Genomic DNA, 11,236 nt, shown 5'->3' on the forward strand with positions numbered 1-11,236 from the left:
GTCGAAATGAAGTTTAACGATTCGGTCGAGCATCGAGTTGCGCGAGAAAAGATGTTAATTATTTTGGAAAAAGATTTTGAAGTTTCAAAGTCTATTGCGTGCATCTCGTAGACTTTAAAGGCGGATTTCTAGATAACTGTAATGTTTTTTGAAGAATCACAAGAATACTTGGGGACGTCATTCTAAAGGTCGCTGGTTATCGCCAAGAAGAGAAAGAAAAAATAGAATTCTTTTTATCAATCAATAGCAATTGTTCCCGGACCAATGGTATACCGATCGATCATTAGTCCGCTACAAAAAAAGTATCGTCTTCACGTGTACAAACATCGCAATCTTATCTCTAAGTGAACGGTTCAGTGATACTGTAATTACAATAACTGCAATTATCTGTTGGATCTACGGTTCGAATAACACGTTCGATAAAAATACACGATACGCAGGAATTCTGTTTTTCTCGATCATTTTCGGAAACAGAAATATCGGCGAGTTTCGATTTCGGTGAAAATATTGTACGCGACGCGTACACGAAAAAGTTTTATCGATAGAGTTCGTATTCGTTCGATATTAATAAAAATTTCAGACTCAGCCACCTGTTTTATCGACCGATATGTTTAATATCTAGTAATCGCACTGTGAAATTAAAATTGGAACACGAAACAACGAGGGCTTATGCTGATAATTAAGTAACAGAAGCGTTAAATGCCATTACCACTGGCCTAATAGCATCGACCGGGAGGAATGTTGGTCCTATCGGTTTCTTATGCTCTTCGTATCAATAACTTGGCCTGTACTGTTACACCATTAAATAACGATAGCCCGTAAGGTTGATAGTCGTATCAGACGCGTCACTGGCGTACGGAGACAGACGAGAATTATCGTTCCCTCCGGATAACATTTCGCGAAACGATCAAACAGGAAATTCTGGATCGAACGTTGTAAACTAAAGTTTAACTATATTTCGGTCGATAATAGATTCGCTATTAAACGTACGATAAATCAAACTCGGATTTCAATAGGATTGTGGATCGCCACGAACTAGGTCTACGCAAAGTTAGGGATACTTATGTTTACAATGAAAGCAAACTAACCTCCGAATATGTAGAGAGTAGCCTGTACCTGGACGAAATCAAGGCTAGACTTGGATTATGCTGGTTGAGGTCAGGGCTAAGCATACTTAAACTAGGTCTTTCGTTGAATCTTTCAATAACGAAGCGCAACAGAATCGATTGTTTTCTCAAAAAACACTACCATCCGTCTTAATTTAAATCTAACAATTTCGTAATCCATAAATCTTGCAAACGATAAACCATCTATTTTTGAAAATCTAGTTGGGTAACCATAAAATTACGAAATTGATTCTTCTTTTTTTTTTTTTTTATACCATCCAAGACCAGGCACGGTGAAACGAGAGAAACGGTCGATTTAATTCGTTTCTCAGAAAAGAAAATAATAAAAAAAAAGAAGAAAAAAATAAAACAACAAAGCAACGGACGAAGCAAAACTATTTATTTTTACTCGTCGCTGAATCCTCCAGTTTCTTGCTGTCGCTCCGCTCCCACCTCCCTCGTAAACTTTTTCCTTTTCCCTTCTGCTGTTCCGCTTTTTCGTTTTCTCGCTGTTTGCTCCTTTTGTTCAGGCTCTTTTACTCCGGCCATAGCGAAAAGAAACGGATCTGCGGAGCGTGGCGTTTGGTGGGCGGATCGATGACCTTGAATCTGGCTGGAGGCACCATGAGTCACGCTGCGGATTTCGTGTTTCCAGGAAAATTTTCCTGCTAACGCGACAATCGATGCGAGGAGAGAGGAAGAGCGAGAGAAAGAGATGAGCTTCCTGTACGTAAGGGAACCACTAGCCGCTCGTAATTTATCTGAGTCAGCCGGTAGTGCACGCGCGTGTAATCGTCGATGGGCTTCGAGAGTTGGCTAATTTTTTTATTCTGCTTAATTCGTTTCATGGACAAGCCGTGGGCGAGTGAAGCGACGATTTTTTATACAGGCGACTGAAACACGTGGATCAGAGGATTCGAACGAAGAGATACTTCGGATCATCGATGAACTTTCCAACGTTTGCCAACGTTTCGTTCTTTTTCTCATCTCACGAATTGTCGCATCGTGAAGCAATAAAACAACAATTTTTCGACAGAGAAGTTGGACGAATCGCGATGGCACGTATGGTATATAACTGTAAAGAATTTCACGAATTTCACGTTGCGCCATGTTCGTACACGTTCTCTGGTTACGTCGATAAGTTAGAAAAATGAAACATTTCTGTAAAGCAGAGGAGTGCGTTGCATCAAACGTCTCAGCCTGATATTCTTCCGTATCAGCGTACTATATACCACGTCGTATTCCTTATTTTTAATATTCCCATACTTCTTACTTTCTTTTTTCATTAAATTTTATAATTATAATTTCTCGATTAAATATTAAATAAACGATAGTAAATTTTTAAATAAACCTGATTACCTACTCCAAAGCTGAACCAAACCATCCGACGTCTCTATTTGCCATTCAATCCTGTAAAAACATCTGCGAGAAACGACGATCGTTCAGCGGAGATAATTCGCCGAATAAATGTTTCCTTCGTCTGAAATTCTACACCGTAGGCGTCCGACGGCGTTTTAAAGGTGAACGAGGTAAACACGGGAAGACGAACGATTCGCGATATAAGCGTGTGCCTGTATTGGCGATCGAACAGATGGCAGTGGCGACCTTTAAGGTCCTAATGACCGGCTAAACTCGGAGGAAACTGCGATCGAAGGTGCCGATCGATCATTGGAACGCGAACGGTTTGCCCGAGGCTTTTCACAGTCGCCTTTTAAAGAGACGAGATAACGTCGATAACTGGACAATCCGAGACCAGCTCAAGACCAGTTTTCCCCTTTCGGTTCTTGCCCGTATATTGCGGCCGATTGCGAATTGTAAAAGCGAGCTCACGCACGTACACGTGGTCCTACCTACGTATATATACGGTAGCTCATGAAAGTAAGTAGGTACTCGAGGCTCGAACAGTTAGCATGGAAAACGTTTACGTACGGTATATCTTTGGCGCTGTGTGTAAAACGTTTTGATATTTCATTCGCGTTGTAACGAGTTACGATTGCCATAATTATATCGGTAAAATTGAAGACTGGTCTGAAAATGTATATAAAGGCTGCGGGATATAGGATATTTACAGGACGTGAAGATATAGTCGATGGAATGTTTGTTTAAACGTGCAATAAGTATAATTAACGTTTGATTATTTCGTAAACGGTTTTGTTTCGAGCAATAGGCAACCTTTGAAAAGGTAGATTTCTGGCGATTTGAAGGGTCGAAGAAGGGGTTAACGTACTGAGTAAACACGGGTGACTCGACTGATTTTCGAATAATTGTAAAACGAGTTCTGACGCGGACGAACGCAGTCTCTGATCTTGTTTATCTGTATCTTCTTTGCCGGAGAGATGCCGCTTTCTCATTGTTTAAAAGATCTTTGTTTGCGAAAATAAGGCAAACGGAAGAAAGGGAAACGGTATCGCGTAACGTGGCATTAATATTATGAAGAAAGTTGTATCGTTTTACGAGTTCGTAAAGGATGTATGCGTATCGATTACGACGTTAATCGATATCGCGTCAATTTGAAAAGAAGAAACATCTATATCAAAGTTTCAAATTACTATTCTATATAGTTAATGACGCTTGTCTTGCACTGTGCTACCATCTAATGCAATTTGCCGCGATCTTCTTTGTCACTGACGTATTAATGGTCGATAAGATTTACAAATATACGTGATTACGTTTAAATTAATACGTAAATTGAAACATCTTGTTTAATATCTTTGCTGTTTTAATAGATCCAATTTATATCCAGTACGTGTTAGAAAATATATCAAATAAGAAATATCGATATTACCGACGTATAGTAATGCAGCCATGTACGTTCACTTAGTACATTGCAGAGGGCGTAAGAACACCGATCGGGTTTCGCTTATTTATCAATTGATAAAATCGTGTATGTATATTTATTTCTCACCGAAAGTGGTTGAGATTATTTAGTGCATTTGTTGGTACGATCTTTAGAACACTAATATTTAATTAGTATATAAAATAAAATAACAAACAAATGATTATTAATCATTGTTAGTAATATCTCCCCGTAGGTTGTTTGCCCAACAGAGATTAAAATTCTTGTCATTCTTTCGGATCCTCGTCAGATTCTCGTCGGATCGGAAAGCGATATAGGATACGCATTTCGTTGCATTTTTCTATCAGCCGATGAAGATCAGATCCTGTCTCGTTGGTAAATTATTTAGACGATCGTTGTCAGAATTTGTGTCACATTGTCATATTCCTTCAATATTCGGTCTGCAAGAGCTTTCCAAGGTTGGAGATATCGGTCGATTATTCGCGAACGATCTACGTATTGTCGGCGAAGCCTAACATCCGACAGACTTCGAGAAACTCTCTCCAAAAAAGAATAAAGTAATCAAGGCAAAATATCAAAACAGCTATCTCCTCTAAATTTCGAATTCATTCTCTGAAAAATTACGTAACCTCAAACTATAGCCGATAGAATTATCGCGATGCTTCCAACCGAGAAGTATGAAGAAATACATCTGAATACACGTCGCTGTCCAATTAATCACAAAGACCGTTTCTCAATTTTCAATGTCACGAATCCAATCGATGGAGATAGAATTTACGCGAGAAAAGTTCACCTTGATGCGCAACTTGACTGAGACGTAAGTTCGCAGAACAAACGTTCTACGAAGGATTATCAGTAAAAACACAAAAGGGCATTCCGTATTCGCAACTTTACCGATTCGACGAACAATATTCTACGAAAATTATCATTAAAAAATGATAACAAGATAACTTGATAATTAGATTATCGCGATAAAAATTACCTTAAAAAGATAGTATCAATTTTTAAACGCGCTTATCGACGAAGAAATATATACCGACTAAGTCTATTTCAAATATTACGTATCGCGAATAGTTGGGTAGGAAACTGGTACGAATTATCATGGTCACCGTTGCACAAATTAACCTAATCGTCTTCTCGAGAGGTAAGTAGGTAACAGTAGCGTTTCCCATTTTGGAATAAGAATATGACGACACGTGTTCGTTTCTCAATCGTCGGTTAAAGTAAAAGGAAGGTCGCAGGAACAGGCAAATTGCGCGAACAGATTCGTAGATGTTATCGATTAATGGCATCGATCGAATACTCGTGTTCTAATGACGGGAATCTCCAGCTTCCTGGCTGAGATACGGCGCGCCGCTACTCGCTAAGTTCTCAGGGTGACAAAGGATTACGCAAGAATTTCCCAGCATTGAAATTTTTACTATCTTGGGATACCCGATCCGTTTTCTGATCACAGAAACTAGTAACATTTGGGGATTTTGTTAACGGTCTAGCGATCTTTAGAGTGCGGTGCTGTTCGTTTCCGGTGAAGTAGAAATTCCATGAATTTTCGAATGAAGATTGGTATTACGATCTTAGTACCAGAAGTTTTGTATTCTTACAAACGACTAAAAGAGATTCTTTCTTATGAATTAAGGAGATCGCTTATTTAGGATCCGTACAGAAATTACTAGGAGAATTGTCCTTTATTTTTACCAACGACGACGAGACACTTTGCTAAGAATTTCGAACTCTGTACTTGAAGAGAATCCTGTAATTTATTTTCGCAAACGAGCAGGAACTTTCTTCGAAGAATTCGAACGAAAATTGCCGTCTTATAGGTGCGTGACTGTTTTATTCGTATAAAAGATTTTGGGTGGGACGGAAGTTACGTCGAAGATGGTATGGAACGTTTTGTAATCGCCGAAGAATCTGTCGTGGCGCCATTGTGATCTGGAACATCGGAATGACAAAAACAACTTTCACCTTTCGTCCGGGACCCGTCGATTTTCGTTTTGGCCTCGTTCCAACCTTTCGAGGTCGTCCTGAACTCCACGAGAAACACTAGTCAGCGACCTTTCTCAATAAGAATTCATTAATGGCCGAACAGTGGTTCCCTCCGTTTCTCTCTCTCTTCCTCTCTTCGTCGTTTCCGTCGCTAAACGTTTAACGAGTTAACTACGACGTAAATTATGACAACGATCGTCGTACGAACGCGTTAACAAGCGGTGAAGATATTCTTCGAATTTTTCATACGTCTCGCTAATATCACAAAGGCTTTCGTAATGATCGAAGAGATCTCCAGGCGAATTAAAGAGGACTTTCGCGATGATCGCAGACTTTTCTGACATAACCTCAAAAATTGAAATAAAAAAAAGAAAAAACACCAAGACGTTGTTAACGAAGAAGGGCAACGTAGATCTGGCGACAATTAACACATTGATCAATTAACAGCGATGGTCTTCATTCCCCCCAGTGACGTTTTGCCACATCTTTTAAGACGGTTAAAGGACTTGGACAACATGGTCGGGGAAAAAAGTGCCCAAAACGCGTTATATCTTTCAACAACAAAACGTCACGGTATATTTGAATTTATCGTGGCTGGCAGCGCAAAACGTATAAAGTTGGCGATCAACTCGTTAACCGACATTTCCATGCGTGCGTGTCCACTCTTTGAACCTGGAGCATCGAGTCAAGCGTCAGACATTCTAAATTATCTCATAAATCATCGACGATGTCCAATTCACAGTTACTCTCGCGCGAGCACTTCGTTCCTCCAAATTTATCGCCAGGTTCATGCGCGAAACGGACGAGGGGAGCGCGTGCGGCTGCCCACGATCCTTCTTCGTCATCCTCTTGGGTTCGGTAAGTTACGGGCATCCGTTGAAACGGATGCGTAGCCGCGTTTCTCACGTAACTGGACGCTGCACCGCAGAAACGAGAGGATCCGATGCTGGTCGTCCTTTCGCCTGCGCGTGAATCACGATGGTTCACGACAAAATCCGACGTGCTTGCTTTCACGCAGAAAACGGTACCGTTCCCGTGGCCGAGTACCGCGGAATGTACCGCGAAACGTTCATGACGCTCCTTACGTCACCGATGATGCACCGGTCGGTTGCCTTTTTCTCCTCGAATTCTTCTCTTCTTTCGCGGGAAAGTAAAAGTCTGAGAAGGAGTAGCGAGAAGCGTTCTGAATCATCAAGTGGCTTCGAAAAGTTTGAGGATCATGTGGTGGAAGGTATACCGAAGGAATGCGCCGAGTTTACGAAGCTTCCAGCAGTTCTGTTAATCTTGACAATTTTGCGGAATTATTTCAGCGTTCCTTTGTCTCCTCGTTCTTCTCGGACAATCCTCTTCTTTCGCGGGCAAGTCAAAGTTTCGAAGGATTCAGCGGGGTCTGCGTAGTTTCGACCGAACGTCTCGAGAAGTTTGAGAGGTACATGTACACATAGCGAGGTATATGGCGAAGTGCGAGGAGATCGCAAAGTTGTAAGGAATTTTATGGATTTTGGAGAATTTTGTGGATCGTAAGGAGTAGTTTAATGGCATTTGCGCTACTTTGGAAGTCTCAGCACCTTGGAAGTTAGCCGGGTTTGCGCATCGCGAGAACTTGCAAAGTTTCAGCGTCTGGAAAACGTCGATCGTTAAAAATACCAAAATCGCTTGGAGTAACTGGAAAATCTTGGCCACGGACACTGTCAGACTCGCCTTGGTAGCATGCGGAACAAATATTCTCATGAAAATTTCCTTCGCTCGTGTATTCCCATCAGGCCCGGCCGAAGTCAACGATGCCAAGTATCCTCGCAAACTGCTCTGACTTTTAATTAGGCAGATCGATGAAAACACTTTTAGCCTTGTTAATTAGCGCCTCGCCGACAACTTTGACGAGGTTCGCGGCTAACTGCATTACATAACGCGGTTAACACGTGCTGGAGCACCGGCTTTGCTATTTCCATCGCTGTCTTTTCCTAATGACACGCTCGATCATCGAATCAGCCCGGTAAACCGATAATTCGGTTTGCTAGCCGAGCCACCTCGGTCGATGTTCCTCCGACGTTCGCACACGATCGTCTACGCCTGTGATCCGCTAATTGGATGACTCAAAGGAACGTCACGCTGCGTTTAATTTCATTTAAATTGGTTGCGTCGCGGGGGAATACGATACGACGGAGCTTGTTTGGCAAGACAAATCGAAAGGCCATTTTCTGCCACGTTAGAGAAGATTGTTTCCAGTTGCTCTTTCTTCCAGCGATGAAACGCTCTTCCACCGACGAAATACGTTATCTTCGCGAAACCAGATCGATTCAGCGCTGTGATTCGAAACTGTAATTTATTAGTTGGAAAGAGAATGTACCTTGCTGTGTGAGATTGCTTGATTATTAGAACAGACCGGACAAGTTTAGATCGATGGAGTTCGAGAGAGTTGCCGTTTCCTTTAGAAATCAAATTTCTCGTATGCCGGTGTATACCGTTCGACGATAGACGTTGATCTCGTCGACGATGTAGATTTTTATCGATTATGTAAATCGACTCAGTTTCGCGTTTATATCGGTTTCGAGCTCACACCGGTCTATAAACCTTGTTACGTTCAAATCGAAGCGATCGGAGGCTCCTCGACAGGCGAATTCGATGTCATTCCGAGACACAGAAACGTCCGGAATTCCTGTGAAAGTTCATCAACGAGTGCCTAATTATCTTTATGGTGTTCTTGTTTCGTGAATGCAGGAAGAAAAGGATGTAGACAAACGGAGGATCGTTGCCGAAGAGCTATTTGTATCATAAAATAGAAAGTACCATTATTTCAGCATTAACCTGATATAGAATAACGCGAAAAGAATGGAAAGTCGAGTAAATCGAATGTTTTAAGAATCGTCTCGTTCGTCTTACGAATCTCGGAGAACTACAGTTGTATCGTATCGACAAACTCACTGCTACAAAATCGCTACGTTTCTGTCTCTGAAAATGTTCGCTCCGTTATTTGTCTACCCTTGTTTTTTCTCTTTTTAAGCCATTTTGCTGAAATATACGAGATCGATAGAAACAAAGAAAAACTTTCAAACGATAATTCCTAACAAATTTAACGCTCTGCAAGATGTGGTTTTGCCAATATCGATTAAGCACTGTTCGTTTTACTCGGCAGGTACTCGATCAAGACTCGATATGTGTTTCTATTTATATATTTCTACTTGTATTCTCGCGTCGCAGTAATTTCAGTAAGATGTATTACCATCGTTTCCTTCGTTTTCTCGAAGAATAATAAACGTTATCCTTCGCTACTGTTTCATCGGATTGACGTACGATGTCCCGTATGTGACGAGCATCCTTGAGCCTTTTTCCATTTGCAAACGTGCTTTCACGACTCACCGTTTAGCTGATCCTTTCATTTCTAATCGTTGCTTGTATCGTTTTCTTTCTTCCTTCTGTCCTTTTGATCGAAAAATTTCGACGCAAAAACCAACAGACCGATTAAGCTTACTGCTAATAATAAATTCCAAAATGTTCCAACGATTGGAGTATTTGTGGATCTCTGATAGATTAGATCGCGTGCAATCTAATAATGCAGTAATAAGGCAATGTTTGCATCGGATACGTAATATACAGGGTGGTTGGTAACCGGTGGTACAAGCGGAAAGGGGGTGATTCTACGCGAAAAAAGAAGCCGAAAATATAGAATAACAATTTTTCGTTCGAGGCTTTGTTTTCGAGAAAATCGGCTTTGAATTTTCGCTCGGTACGCGTGCACTTTATCGCGTCTCGTTATAACGGATCTCACTGTAGATCGTCGTCTTGATGGAAAAATTAAAAAAAAAATTTTTTTTTTAATTTTTATTCTATATTTTCGACTTCTTTTTTCACGTAGAACCACCAATTACCAACCATCCTGTATAAATCTCTAATCTTCGACAAGGTTAATTCGAGACGAAAATGTCAAGGTTAATTTCTAGTGAAATCTAAATCTAGAAATATTCGACTGTATAAATAGATAATCTAATTTCATTCTCAATAATATCTAATCTCTGGCAAATTTAATCTCTGATAATTTTAATTTCAAGATCATTTAATACCGAGCAAGAGTTAGCCTTTGATAAAATTACATTTATTTAGAGTTGATCGATCGAATCTCTGTGAAACCGAAGTCTCGGAGAATGTAATTCTTTCGTCTGTACGCGTATCGATGAGCACAGTAAACTTACCGAAAAGTTTCGCAAATTGAATCGAAACTAGGTGCAAAGTTCGCATAAACACGCTGCCTATCAAACTCATTAAAGCAAACTCGTTTCGAAATATTATTTCTATATTTCTAAGAAATATCATTTATATCCATGATGCAACCGTATGAACGTCCACTGTATCCAGATCTTTATTAAAACACGCGATAGAGCCATTAAAAATCTTACAAATTTCACCAGGAATTTGTAGCGCAAACTCTAGCAAAACATCGATCTACATCGATGATGCAATGCCATCTGCGATGCATTTAAACGTCCAATAAAAAGCGAAGCGAAGCTGCTTCAAATTTTCTAAGTTCGACCAAGAGCTTCTACTTAGCTTCGACAAAATCACTCGAAAGTTTCAGTTTTCCAGACTTCCACAGAGTAACGTCCGTATTCGTGACGCAATCGCACGAAAGGCGATCGCGCTTGCATCTCCGTTAGAAAGCACGGCAAAGCTACACGAAGTTTTGCAAATTTCATCGAGAATTTCTACGAAACAGTGGCAAATGCATCGGGAAATGTCAGCTGCGAATCGCCAAAAAAATATCCGTGCCAGTGATGCAATTGCATGGAACACGGATTCACCTAATTGAGATGCTGATCGATGACCGCAGCGTTGGTCAATGGAATCGCAATCGATCCCCTGGAGAAGCCAGAGATCGGTCGGTGCTCGTACTCGGAAAGGAATTTCGCGATGAAACTGGCCGATGGATAAACGGTGGGGCGGAGAAGATGGAGCCAGCGGAGCCAGAGAGGCCGAAAGGGACGAGGAAAGGCAGAAAACGGGATTACGTAAGAGGAAAGTAGCTTTCCGTTGCGGGACAGGAGAAACGAAGATCGTGGCGCGTTGAAAAGTCACGTCGTCCCGAAGAATAGAGAATTAGACGGCGCGATTGACAATCGCGATGTTTGTAAATTAGGTTTAGATTTTATCTGGACTTTATCTGGCAAGGCTGTGCGAACATTGAGACGCATTAAGGTCTTCGCAGACTTTATCTGGATCGAATCTGAAGTCCGTTTAAGTTCTGTACGTAGAGGGGAAACGATAAATAGCAAAGCGGAGAAGACAGAGAGGAGATCGCCTCGAAAAAGGCGAAATAAAATGTGTGTACGTGCCAGGAGAATGATAAATAGCAAAG

Source organism: Bombus bifarius, unplaced genomic scaffold, assembly GCF_011952205.1.
Source record: "Bombus bifarius isolate JDL3187 unplaced genomic scaffold, Bbif_JDL3187 scf7180000008023, whole genome shotgun sequence".
Lineage (NCBI taxonomy): Eukaryota > Metazoa > Arthropoda > Insecta > Hymenoptera > Apidae > Bombus > Bombus bifarius.